The sequence below is a fragment of the Oncorhynchus nerka genome, linkage group LG13 (genome assembly GCF_034236695.1).
Source record: "Oncorhynchus nerka isolate Pitt River linkage group LG13, Oner_Uvic_2.0, whole genome shotgun sequence".
NCBI classification, from domain to species: domain Eukaryota; kingdom Metazoa; phylum Chordata; class Actinopteri; order Salmoniformes; family Salmonidae; genus Oncorhynchus; species Oncorhynchus nerka.
Window position 1 is genome coordinate 78,560,678 of NC_088408.1, and position 14,385 is coordinate 78,575,062.

Sequence of the window (14,385 nt, forward strand, 5' to 3'; positions counted from 1 at the left end):
GCCTCACAGCCCTACAGTCCCACAGCCCACAGTCTCTAAGCCCCACAGCCCTACAGGCCCACAGCCCACAGCCTCCAAGCCCCACAGCCCTACAGGCCCACAGCCTCCAAGCCCCGCAGACCCAAAGCCTCCCAGCGTCACAGCCCACAGCCTCCCAGTCCCACAGCACTACAGGCCCACAGCCGCCATGCCCCACAGCCCTACAGGCCCACAGCCCACAGCCTCCAAGCCCCACAGCCTGGCCCTTTTGTCAGCCACCAGTCATGTGAATAAAACTCAGAATGGAGCTCCAGCTGGCATTTTCCTGCCAAATCATGTGCAAGTCACAAAGCAGCAATGCCACTTAAAAGAGAAAGCAATAATACATTTTGCAGAGTTAGAGAGAGGGAGGGCTCTGAATGGCTTGTTTTGTTCAGCCTAGCCTGTTGGCTGAGGGGTGAGGGTGCACAGTGGCGTTTGTCGTTTTAATAGAATACACTGTGCTCCTTTGTTTGAGACAGCATGCCCTCTCCTTAGAAAATGTCAAGTTTTCGGTTCCAATGAAATCAGGGGTTCATCTTTGAACTCTAGGCACATAATAATAATTATCTCCCTCACAGATTTTGGAATGCTGATTAAATTAAAAAAATTGTTTTCAGTTCAGTCAGTACTATTTGTTTAATTGATAAGTCATTGCAAAGAAACATTTAATATGAATAAAAATGTGATTTACTATCCTATTACCACAAGGACAGAGACCCAAACTGATTTTGTCAAGCTGGTATCTGTATTCTCTCACTTATGGTTGGCAGCCTGGCACAATTGGCTTTTGTTGGCGAACACGAGGGAGTCAGCGTGATTTCCACAGTAGTTTTAATGGCCTCTGTCAGAGCCAGGAATCTAGTGTGTCACCAGACCAGGACAGTGGTTTTAATGGCCTCTGTCAGAGCCAGGAATCTAGTGTGTCACCAGACCAGGACAGTGATTTTAAAGGCCTCTGTCAGAGCCAGGAATCTAGTGTGTCACCAGACCAGGACAGTGGTTTTAAAGGCCTCTGTCAGAGTCAGGAATCTAGTGTGTCACCAGACCAGGACAGTGGTTTTAATGGCCTCTGTCAGAGTCAGGAATCAGGTGTGTCACCAGACCAGGACAGTGGTTTTAAAGGCCTCTGTCAGAGCCAGGAATCTAGTGTGTCACCAGACCAGGACAGTGGTTTTAAAGGCCTCTGTCAGAGTCAGGAATCTAGCGTGTCACCAGACCAGGATGAAATGGCACCCTTCTCCCTATAAAAGGGCACTCATTAGGCCCTGGTCAGGCCCTGGTCAAAAGTTGTGCAGTATGTAGTGAATAGAGTGTCTTTTAAGATGCAGCGCAGACCAGTGGTGCTGGGCTGGCTTCCTAGAGAGAGGAGGGGGCGGAACACAGATTTTCCTTTCACTGTGACAGTGTGACATGGTGCTGTGTGTGGGCACGCTGTATGGGAGCTGATAGAGAGCAACTGAAATATAAGACACTCAGACTGGTGAGTGGTGGTACAGTGGTTAAACTTGAGTAGGATGGCTTTCCTTTCCAAACTTCCCTCATGTCTGGCAGTCTGTAAGTCAGGACCATGTGTTATTATGAAGGCCAGATTCCACTAGAAAGCTGTTGATTGCTTTTCCAGATCAATAATTCACTGCTACCGCTTCTACCACAGCCTCTAGGCTTTGTCTGCTGCTACCACAGCCTCTACGTTTAGTCTGCTGCTACCACAGCCTCTAGGTTTAGTCTGCTGCTACCACAGCCTCTAGGCTTAGTCTGCTGCTACCACAGCCTCTAGGTTTAGTCTGCTGCTACCACAGCCTCTACGTTTAGTCTGCTGCTACCACAGCCTCTAGGCTTTGTCTGCTGCTACCACAGCCTCTAGGCTTTGTCTTCTGCTACCACAGCCTCTACGTTTAGTCTGCTGCTACCACAGCCTCTACGCTTAGTCTTCTGCTACCACAGCCTAGAGGCTTAGTCTGCTGCTACCACAGCTTCTAGGCTTTGTCTGCTGCTACCACAGCCTCTACGTTTAGTCTGCTGCTACCACAGCCTCTATGTTTAGTTTGCTGCTACCACAGCCTCTAGGCTTAGTCTGCTGCTACCACAGCCTCTAGGTTTAGTCTGCTGCTACCACAGCCTCTACGTTTAGTCTGCTGCTACCACAGCTTCTACGTTTAGTCTGCTGCTACCACAGCCTCAAGGTTTAGTCTGCTGCTACCACAGTCTCTACGTTTACTTTGCTGCTACCACAGCCTCTAGGCTTAGTCTGCTGCTACCACAGGCTCTAGGTTTAGTCTGCTGCTACCACAGCCTATAGGTTTTGGCTGCTGCTACCACAGCCTCTACGTTTAGTTTGCTGCTTCCACAGCCTCTAGGTTTAGTCTGCTGCTACCACAACCTCTAGGCTTTGACTGCTGCTACCACAACCTCTAGGCTTTGACTGCTGCTACCACAGTCTCTAGGTTTAGTCTGCTGCTACCACAGCCTCTAGGCTTTCTCTGCTGCTACCACAGCCTCTAGGTTTTGTCTGCGATAGTATCTTTACAATAATGAAAGACGCCGGCTAGGCTACAAGCTCTGTGGTTTGAAACACCTTTCATTCCCAAACGTTTTACATTTGGAGTTAGAGCATTTACTTATCTATAGCAGCAAAAATGACATTTAAATTGCATTCCATGTCTTAGAAAACATACATATTTGTTAAAGATAGGCAACGTTTTAAAGCAGGCACATTCTCTTGCCTTAGGCAGGAATCTGTGGATGGGCTCTGTCTGCAGGATATTATAATGGGGCTGTGTAATTGCCTTTGTTAAGTATATGTTAATTATGTTTTAATTGTTCTGCAGTCTCACTCTAGTCTGGGTCCAGAGGAGGGGGCTGTGTGTGAAGCATCCATTGACCCACAACCAATTGGCTCTGTTTAATTACTGTGATTACATATGCGCTGTCTGTAGCTTCTTGACAGGGAACTCCCGAAAGAGTGTGAACGGGATCATTTAGGTCAGCGCCTTGTAAAAGCTCATCTTACCCAGACCTAGACTTCGGTCCCAGCTGTTTTCACAGATCCACCTCTGCGGCATGAAGCTCACCAAGATCACTATCAAATCAACATTTTATTGGTCACATACACGTGATTAGCAGATGTTATTGCGGGTCTAGCGAAATGCTTGTGCTTCTAGCTCCAACAGTGCAGGAATATCTAACAAGTAATATAGAACAATTACACAACATATACCCAATACACACAAATCTAAGTAGGAATGAATTAAGACGATATACATATGGACGAGCGATGTCAGTGCGGAACGGACTAAGATACCGTAGAATAGTACAGTGTACAGTATATACATGAGATGAGTAATGCAAGATATGTAAACATTATTAAGTGAATGAGGTATCGTAGAATAGTATAGAAAATAGTATATACATATGAGATGAGTGAGAAATCCCCACTACCCCACTATCCCCACTCCCATTCCCTCCCTTTATCTCCCATACTTCCCCCTACTCCCTCCCCTATCCTACCCTCTCATTCTCTCTCTCCTCCCTCAATAACACTTGCAACGGGTTCAATTAACACATGACTCGACCTGTGAAGTCCCTTCGAGATAGCTGAGGATTGTGCTCGCTTGGCTCGGCTCTGAAGATATCCTCTTGAAGCCAGGAGAGGAAGGAGAATGTTCTCTGCAGCAGACAATGGCTCCGTTCCAGAACGTGCCGTATACAATAGACCTCGGTCTAATGTGATGTGCTCCGAGGACTCCTCTCCAAAAGGAATGTAGCAATTGAAGGAGAAATTGAAGCAGAAATGTTGAGAAATAAGTGAGGCATGTTTTCCAGTGGTGTACAAGACGTTTTAAAAATGGATCTGTACCAGGAGAACAGAGCAGGGTATCTCGGTCCCTAATGTTTTTTTCTGGCTCTATCAGACAACGAGCCCGAGTATTTTATTTTCAAAAGCAATTGAGAGAAACCGTCAGACCCCCTACCAACCCATCCTTTCCTCATCTTCAGTCGTCTTCTACTCTGTCCTAGTATCCTTTTCATTAACCAGACTATTTTGAAAAATGACAGGAGCGCTGTACTCGGCATGTAGGCGGATGTCTTTATATCGAATTACAGCTCAGATCACTTCCATCCTGCCTAAATGTCATTTAGCCTTGCATTGCAGAGTCAGACAGCTGTTTTCCTTTCCTGCAGATAGACACACACACACAGCGATGCCTGCCTGCCTGTAGCTTTCCCTCAGAAGGACTCTGAAGTCTAAATGTCATCATCAAGTGTAAATATTGAGGATGAGAGAGAGAGGAGGGGATAGAGAGAGAGAGAGAGAGAGAGAGAGAGAGAGAGAGATCTTTTTCTGACTGGAGTTGCTGTTTGAGTGAAAAGCATATTTCATGTTGGTTGGGTACTAAACGTGTTAGCCGTTAGCCGTCCTTCATCGCAGCGGTTGGTCGGTTCAGAGGCTCAGCTGGTCACGCTCGCTTGATTCCCATAATCCCACAGCTATCTGCTGACGCAACCTTTCTCACCAAAGGCAGCTTGACATGCTCTCATTGTTTCTACAGGCCTCTATTCATTTTCTATAGTGGCCCTTTGAGGGGAACAGAGTAGCATTAACACTCCTGTTGCTCTGAGGTCCATAGTCAAAGGAACCGACAAGTTGTGTTGTCTAACCATTTTCTCTCCATTGAAAGGAGTGTGAGGGTTAAGTACCGTAGGTTACATGGTGTCATAATGGTACCCAGCTCACAGGTTTCTGTTTGCTGCGATCATGCTGAAGGTTAGGGTCCTGTTGATACGTTGTATATAGCCATCTGGATGCTTCCTTTGACATGGGGTTTTAATATGTTGTAAGTTAAAGCATTGATTCTCGAGCAGATTTACGCTGTGGGATCTCGTGTACTGTACCTAAACAGATACTCTTAAAGAACGTCTCAATTCCCCTGTTAAGTCATCAGTTGTTTGTCTTTCTTCCCCTCCACTCACTACTTTCACTTAAAGGATAATAAAAACATTGTTTGCGTAGGGAGGCTGACCCACCCACTCAGGCCTGCATCAGCTTGAGGGAAATGCATTAAATGCTCCCTCGCAGGCTGTTAAGCACAGGTTGTCCCACACTGCCTCTCTCTCTCTCTCTCTCCTTTCTCCCCCCTCTCTCTCTCTCTCCTTTCTCCCTCTCCCCACTCTCCCCCCTCTCTCTCTCTCCTTTCTCCCTCTCCCCACTCTCTCCCCCCTCTCTCTCTCTCTCCTTTCTCCCTCTCCCCACTCTCCCCCCCCCTCTCTCTCTCCTTTCTCCCTCTCCCCACTCTCTCCCCCCTCTCTCTCTCTCTCCTTTCTCCCTCTCCCCACTCTCCCCCTCTCTCTCTCCTTTCTCCCTCTCCCCACTCTCTCTCTCTCTCTCTCCTTTCTCCCTCTCCCCACTCTCTCTCCCCCTCTCTCTCTCTCTCTCTCCTTTCTCCCTCTCCCCACTCTCTCTCCCCCTCTCTCTCTCTCTCTCTCTCCCTCTCCCCACTCCCCCCCTCTCTCTCTCTCTCTCTCTCTCTCTCTCTCTCTCTCTCTCTCTCCTTTCTCCCTCTCCCCACTCTCCCCCCTCTCTCTCTCCTTTCTCCCTCTCCCCACTCTCTCTCTCTCTCTCTCTCCTTTCTCCCTCTCCCCACTCCCCCCTCTCTCTCTCCTTTCTCCCTCTCCCCACTCCCCCCCCTCTCTCTTCTTTCTCCCCCTCTCCCCCCTCTCTCTCTCTCCTTTCTCCCTCTCCCCACTCTCCCCCTCTCTCTCTTCTCTCCTTTCTCCCTCTCCCCACTCTCCCCCCCTCTCTCTCTCTCCTTTCTCCCTCTCCCCACTCTCTCTCCCCCTCTCTCTCTCTCTCTCCTTTCTCCCTCTCCCCACTCTCCCCCCCTCTCTCTCTCCTTTCTCCCTCTCCCCACTCTCTCTCTCTCTCTCTCCTTTCTCCCTCTCCTTTCTCCCTCTCCCCCCTCTCTCTCTTCTCTCCTTTCTCCCTCTCCCCACTCTCTCTCTCTCCCCCTCTCTCTCTCCTTTCTCCCTCTCCCCACTCTCTCCCCCCACCCCTCTCTCTTTATCTCTCTCTCTTTCCCTTTCTGTCTCTCTCCCAGCCAGGCAAGGTGCTGTACTGTCGCTAAGTGAGGGTTTTAAGGAATTGGTATTAAGGAAACTCTACCTACTGTATCAATTTCATGCAAATGTTTGAGTCATTTCTCCTCAGTTGGTAGAGGTGGCAGGCATCCTGTCAGCCAGAGAGAAGGGTCAGGAAATTGTCCACAGCCCTGTTACGCTCAGTTCTGTCCTCCTCTGAATATATTCAGCCAACTGTGTTTGTTTTATGTTATGCTGTCTCAGCTCTGGTACATCTGTATTTCCACTGGGTTTGTTGTATCAATTTGTATCATCCTGGGTCAAGAGACAAGGCCACAAATGCATGCTGGAGTGGAAGATGTGTCAGTCAGAGTCCCAGGAGTGTGGTGCAGTTTGCCATGTGTTTCGATGGAAACTAATCTGTTTGTGCTTCAGCATTGTAATCATTTGTGGTGACTGACGTCAGTGTGCTTCTGTGTAGACGTTGTTGCCCAATTTTTTTCTTGCCTTCACAGACCTTTTTGTTCTATTGCGTTGGAAGTACTGTATGTAAGCTTTTTGAAAAAACTCCTGCACCTGACATGCACTAAAATAATGGTATATGGGTAGTTTACAGAAATATACCTTCGGATTTTGTGTTAGCCACAGTGCCTTTTAAATGGTTGAGAGACAACCTGTACTTATGTGTAACTCAATATAGAGGTTTCTTATTACACAGTGTATATCAGATATGGCCATTTGTCATACAGCATCCTATACTTAGGGTGACCACATGTCTTGGATTATGAAGGACAGTCCCACATTTTGGCCCTTTGTCACGCAACCAAACTATTTTGTCCTGCATTTTATCAACAAACTAAAACAACACTAATTTAGATTTTTTTTTTAATTAGTTCTGTATTTCAGTCAGACTTCCTATTAATTTGATAAGATTTGACATTCCAACCTCTCTTTTGCAGTCACTTGCGCTTATGACAAGATAGTTTATCATAAGAATGTGGTGCTGGTGATGTTAAACACTTCTCCTATCATTGTTGAGATCTGATATTCTGCGCAGTGCAAGAAGAGATGTAGGCCAATGTCATATCGTCAACCAATCACATTTGTCAAATTAGTTTAGGAAAAATTCCAGCTAAGCTTGGAGAGGACAGTTAACTACCGGTACTACACAGAAAGTGTACGTCAAACCAAGAGCTACCAAAGTAAGTATTAGACTGAAAGCTAAGGTCATTTTGTCAAATTTTCTATGCTAATGAGTTGCTCATTCATCATATATGCTGCTACTTCACTCAAACTACTTCACTGAAGTCTCCCTAATTGTTTACATTTCCTGAAACCAAGCATGTTTCCTTGGCCACATGGTCTCTCGTTTCTGGATATACACATTTTGCACGAGGCATAAGAGTGTTCTTCAATTAGCTCACTCTGTGCAGCGGGAGGAAGATTTTGGTGTGTGAGAAAATGTTTTTCATGTGTAGGCTACACTATCATGCGAATCATCCTGTTGTCCCGCATTTGGGTATTTTGAATGTGGTCACCCTATATACAATCTTAAATGAAGATACACTACATGACCAAATGGGGACACCTGCACGTCAAACATCTCATTCCAAAATCATGGGCATTAATATGGAGTTGGTCCCGCCTTTGCTGCTATGACAGCCTCCACTCTTCTGGGAAGGCTTTCCACTAGATGTTGGAAAATTACTGCAGGGAAATGCTTCCATTCAGCCACGAGCATTAGAGAGGTCGGACACTGATGTTGGGCGATTAGGCCTGATTCGTAGTCGGCTTTCCAATTAATCCCAAAGGTGTTCAATGGGGTTGATGTCAAGGCTCTGTGCAGGCCAGTCAAGAGCACTTACAGTTGACCTGGGCAGCTCTAGGGGAACAGAAATTTGATGAACTGACTTGTTGGAAAGGTGGCATCCTATGACAGTGCCATGTTGAAGGTCACTGAGCTCTTAAGTAAGGCCATTCTACTGCCATTTGTTTTCTATGGAGATTGCTTGGCTTTGTGCTCGATTTTATACACCTGTCAGCAATGTGTGTGGCTAAAATAGCCATGTCCACATACACTATACTGTATATACAGAAGTATCTTAACTAGGTCACAGACAATTTCTCTGCTGTCACAAGTGTTTGACTTCAACTGGACATTCAGTCAGAAGATAGAGACAGCACAAAACACACCGCCAGGGCTGTTGTCAAAGTGAAGAGGAAAGAGGAAAGCGCTTCCCTTTGAGCTCAGCCAGCGATCAGATCAGTCCTCTCCCTGTGTGGCGTCTGTTCTTATCTAAGCCACCCTGTAAGAAAAAAAACAGGATCCCATTTTCCTTTATTGATGTGGTCCAATGATAGGAAGAAAGAGAGAGCGATAGAGAGAGCACAGAGATTGCCATCTGTTAAAGCTGCAAGTCCTGGAAAGCCCTAGACACCGAGAGCGGCGGTGCTTGCCTTTCTAGTTGTGTGGTAGGGGAGGATGTTCGCCACCTCTCATGGGAGCCGAGGGGATTTGCTGTTTGTTTCAGTTAGATATTTTCAGATCGAATTACGGATGCGCTTTTTGATTTTTAATATGTCTGGAAAATCTCAGGCTGGGGGCCCAAATGGGAGGGGGGTAAGAAAGGCCCTGATAAAAAAGACAGCTGTTTGGTCGAAAGTGTGAAGTAGTATGTCACTTTCAATGTGGTGGGTTGGGAGAGAGCAAGCGAGGGAGGGTGCTAGCTGGGTGATCCATCCCTGGAGGTTTCCTCTCCTTCAGTTCACAGCAGCTCAGATATTGTCTTGATTCGGCCTGATATGTGATAATAAAAGCCTTAACTGCCGTTAACTCAGCGAGTCACATTGAGCACTGTCTAATGATCCCTATCCCCATCCCAGGCCCTCTCAGAACTGACACGATGGACTGACTGGGCTGCTGTCTGGCAGTGTGAGGCCTTGGCTGTGTCCCAAATCTCACCCAGTTCCCTAGTGTACCACTTTTTAACAGAGCCCTATGGGCCCTGGTCAAAAGTAGTGCGCCATGTAGTGAATAGGCTGCCATTTGGGATGCACAATACTAGTGTATCCCTCCTTGCTGAGGCCCTATCTGTCACTCAGAGTGATGACTCCTGACCTATTGATCCCCATTGCTCTGTTGTTGTGTCTGCTGGCTGATTGGGCAGCTGCATGGCATTGGTCTTTGAAAAGCACTGAGTATGGGAGATTGTAACAACCCTATAGCGGTTACACATCTAAGTTAGTGGTGTGGAAATGGGAAAATAATTACCCTTGTTAGCCTTTAAATCTCCAATGCAGCCATTTTTATCTCAACATTGAATCATTTTTGGTAACAATTTAGTACAGTACTTTGATTGTTTTCAATTGAAATTGTCCCCAAAAATCTTACACTAAAAGGGTTTTTTATCACAATTGTCACAATTTTGCTGTATTATTCCTACCTCATAGTTTGGAAATATATATAAAACACAGGAAAAACACGTTTTTGACTGCACTGGGCCTTTGCATTATAGTGTGGAACATTTTTGAGACCACTGAATGATTTTCAGTGAATAAATCATCAAACTTCCTAGCTTGGTGTCACCATGCATCATTTTACACTGTTGATCATTTTGATCATTTCAGTTATGTGATGATTGCTTTCAGAGAGCTATTTAACACACACTGTAATGTATCCTAGATTCTTGGAATTCAAGGAATTCCCCCTATGATGAGAGCCAAATTAGTAAGGTATGAAAGCACCCACAGAAGCACATGTTATAATTAAGTGATAATGCCAGAGAAGCCAGTGTTTGGAGGATATATTAGCATGGCTATTGTTAGGTCAGAGACAAAATCGAGGCTTTGAGGGCATTATCACTTTTATACAATGGGTTACCAACATATTCAAATATCGATTGACATATTTTCATAAAACATTTATTTTGATGAATTTATTCATACTATTTCATCCTTCCACAAGATATAGTCCCAACACAAATCTAGGGTTGCTATCCAAGCCGGCTGGTCGTTCGTTCTATCAGTTCGGTTGCCAGAGATGTGACCCAGTTGTTCAGTCTTTTTGTTCTGCATCTATGGACGCGACCCTGTCTTTCGTTCTAAATGTTCCATTGCCATACTGGCTGGCAATGTTCTTATCCCTTGCTTGCTAGCTAGCCAACTACAGCTAACTTACAGTCACATCATAAAGTGCAGCCAGAATAACAGCAAAGTAGGCGCATTTGCATTTTCTAGTAACGTTTATTTGCATACATTCATAACAATGAGCTAATGAGGGGCGATTTCGACAGGCATAGAAAATGTGCTCACTCATCAGGACACTGTTGTTCAGAGGAGCTAGCCAACAACACAGCTAACACAATCACTTCAAACTGAAGCTGGAATGACTGCAAACTAGCTGAACTTCGTTTTGTTTGACCTTTTTTCAGTTGACATTTATTTATTTGATATATATCCATTAACATGATGCCAGCTGACTCATGATTTTGACATTCTGAGAAACGCTGCCTGCCTTTCTGTGTCGTCCCGACTCCCTGAACTTTCATAACTATGTGACAGCTGAAGATGGAATTTGAATATTGAAACAATGTTGCAAATGTCGGAGAGACAGACAGCAGGTTTATACAAATCTCTGTTGTTGAACACTGAATGTTAGTCTAAAAGAAATGTGAGATAATATCTAGATGCTTTTTATAGTGGAGATCAAGTTTATAAATTGCCTGGCTGGGCTGATGAGACAGTGGATGGCGCAGTCAGATGGAACAGAGTAAATAGGCATTTTACCATCATAGATTTAGCCGGTGGTAACTTGTGGAACAAACACCGGCTGGAATGTGCTTTTAAACAATCAGCATTCAGGATTAGACCCACCCGTTGTATAAAGATGTTATACTGTCATCATGATATGATTATCTTATCTCCATCAGTCTCATTTCAGCTGATAAGTGTCAGCTCTGTCATAAAGAGTTCTGTCACTACAAGCCTGCAGGCAAAACATTACTGCTCCTAGAACAAAAACATGTATTATATTATAGGAGCTTATATTGGGTGTTAAACAGAGCTGTTATTGAAGTTGAGCGACTGAGTAGAACGACTGCCCCCCTCTCATTGAAGCCACAGAGGTTCAAAATGGAGATGGAGATATCTGTGGTCAATCTTCATGTAATAAATCAAAAATTCCAAGACATTCTAATACATCAGATGTATGTCCTTGAACCGATAATTTTAAAATCGCACACAGAAGTAATAAGGATGATTTAGTTACTAATGGCACGCTGCAGTACCCCGGTCGGCCTTCAACTTGAGTTACTCAATGAGAGGGGGCAGCACTGAGCTAGCATGCAACATCCCTTCCTGGAGTAGCTCAAACTGCGCATGTTATATCTCAATGAGATGCCATCTTTAAAAAAATCATATGTTTATTATTTTCCAATAAAAAATCAAATAAAAAAGACAGCAATACTAACAATGACATTCATTGTACTGTTGAATTGGATGGCCAATTTAGAGGACAAAACAAAACTTAACTCACACATACACAAAATAAAACAAAATCCTATTAGGTGGTACATGTATGAGAAGACGGCATATAGTCATTCCAAGCAGTGTAGTTAAGCCATAAATAAATATTGAGTGGAGTCCAGCACAGAGTAGCAGCAGATCGTCAACCCAGTTATGAAGCAGGACTAGACCATTTATCCAGTATCGGCTGCCATATTTTGTAAAACATTGGACTTCTATTGGAGGTATTGTATCGAATATTTTCCATATGTATTACATTCCCTAAGTCCCGTAACCACATTTCAAAGGTAGGTATAGTCTCCGATTTCCAAAATTGCAATTTAAGCCTTTTGGCTAATAGAGTACAAAGAGAGACAGCTTTCCCTTCCTGGTTATTCCCATCAACTGTACCAAACAGAGCGATCAATGGGTCTGGCGCTATAATTATATCAAAGGCTCTAGATAAGTAATCAAAAATGAGAGCCCAGTAAACATGTAACTTAGGACATGTCCAGAATAAGTGGGTCAACGTCCCCTCATCTTGCTTGCACCTCTCACACAGTGGTGAGGTGTCCGGGAATATTTTATGCAGTTTCACTTTTGAGTAATGTAACCTGTGTATCACCTTAAACTGTACAAGGTTGTGTCTGGCATTCACTGAACTGTGGTTTATATTCCTGAGAGCTTCTACCCAGTCCTCATCTGAGAGGACAAATGTGTTGTTGGCATGTTAAACTTTCCCTGTAATTGTTGAAATGAAACTAACTGACCATCTATGTATAGATTACCAATTGTTGTGAGCCCCTTCTCCCTCCACTGTGAAAACACCACATCATCCAATGCAGGGTGGAAAGCATGATTCAGGCAAATCGGGCTGTCAATGTATACAGTGGGTATGTTAAGAAAATACCTAATCTGTTTCCAGATCCTAAGCGTATGACAAATGACTGGGTTAGAGTCATAAGTGGATTTTTTCACATATGATGGACTATTAACAAGTCCAGTGAGTGAGGAATGTTGACAGGAGGCCTGCTCAATGAAAAGCCATGAAGGCATATCCTTCTGTCCCATCGCAGGTAAACTTTCCCTCCAGAAAGACACAATGTTCAGATTAGCAGCCCAATAATACAGTTTGAAGTGAGGAAGGCCAAAGCCCCCCTCTATCTTGTACTTGCATAAATGCTTCTTTGAAATTCTGGCTGCTTTGTTATCCCATAAAAATTGAGTTACTATTGAATCCAGTTTCTTAAAATAGCTTTGTGGTATGAAATTGGGTAGACATTGGAAGAGGTAAAGAAACCTGGGTAGGACAACCATTTTAATAGCGTTTATACGACCAACCAAGGAGTTTTCCAAAAATCTATATTTTGTTTAAGCTGATATATTTTCATGTCCCAATTCGCTTTCAATAGCTGATCAAGGTCTCTTGTCACTACAATGCCAAGGCTTGTGAACTTGTCCATCACTGTTCTAAACGGGGTAGATTGCAGAAATTGCATATCCACAGGCCGTGATATTGGCATCAACTCACTTTTTTGCCAGTTTATCTTGTAGCCAGAGAAGGAGCCAAATGTGTTTATCAAGTTAAGTAAGGGTGGAATAGAAGTTTTAGGCTTGGTCAAAAACAAAAGAACATCGTCTGCATATAGGGAAATTTTGTGCTGTGTGTCCTTTATTTGAACAGAAGCTATATCGGCACATGCCCGAATGCGAGTAGCAAGGGGTTCCATGGCTATAGCGAAGAGAGCAGGCGAAATAGGGCACCCCTGTCGGCACCCCTTGAACAAGCGGAATGACTGCGACATTTCTTGATTGGTTACCACGGACGCCATTGGGTGTGCATAAATAATTATTATCCAATTAATAAATTCCTTTCCAAACCCGAAGTGCTCCAGAACCGACATCATATACTTCCACTCAATCCGAGCCTTCTCTGCATCAAGAGCTATTACCACTGCCTCAACCTTCTCTGCATCAAGAGCTATTACCACTGCCTCAACCTTCTCTGCATCAAGAGCTATTACCACTGCCTCAACCTTCTCTGCATCAAGAGCTATTACCACTGCCTCAACCTTCTCTGCATCAAGAGCTATTACCACTGCCTCAACCTTCTCTGCATCAGCTATTACCACTGCCTCAACCTTATGATCAGGATACATTACGTTGAAAAGGCGCCTCAAATTGTAGTATATATGTCGGCCCGGGATAAAACCTGTCTGGTCAGGGTGTATGATGTCAGAAATATATGTTTTCAATCGGTTTGCCAATATCTTTGTCAACACCTTGTTTTCTATGGGGAGTAACGACACGGGCGATAAGACGACATCTCCGTGGAATCTCTATCTTTTTTCAAGATTCATACAGTGTTTGCGGGAGTTTGGCATATTCTTTGGATTATTTAAACTTTCGCAACATAAGTGGAGCTAGACTGGCGCAGTACTTCTTATAGAATTCTATTACATATCCATCGGGCCCAGGGGCCTTGCTGTTTGGAAATTGTGCTATCGCTGTGTTAATTTCCTCTAAAGTTATCCCTGCATCGAGTGCAGCAGCTGCCCCCTGTCTAGTTTAGGAAGTTCACATTCAGCGAGAAAGCGTTCCATAGTTTGTGGATCAGTAGCATCGCATTTTGATTGGTATAGCTCTGAGTAAAACTGTGCAAAGCATTTATTAATATCCTGCGGGTCTGTTAATATTTTACCCTTCTTGTCTTTTATTTTGTGAATAACTCTAGATGCCTGTACATGCCTTAGCTGTCTTGCTAATCATTTATGTGGTTTGTCACCC

The 14,385-nt window shown here is 44.4% G+C and overlaps 1 protein-coding gene across 1 annotated transcript in view; it reads left to right on the forward strand.

Moving 5' to 3' along the window:
• The window catches only part of LOC115140217 (autism susceptibility gene 2 protein-like), a 504,463-nt gene that overhangs the window by 40,187 nt on the left and 449,891 nt on the right, over positions 1–14,385 (forward strand).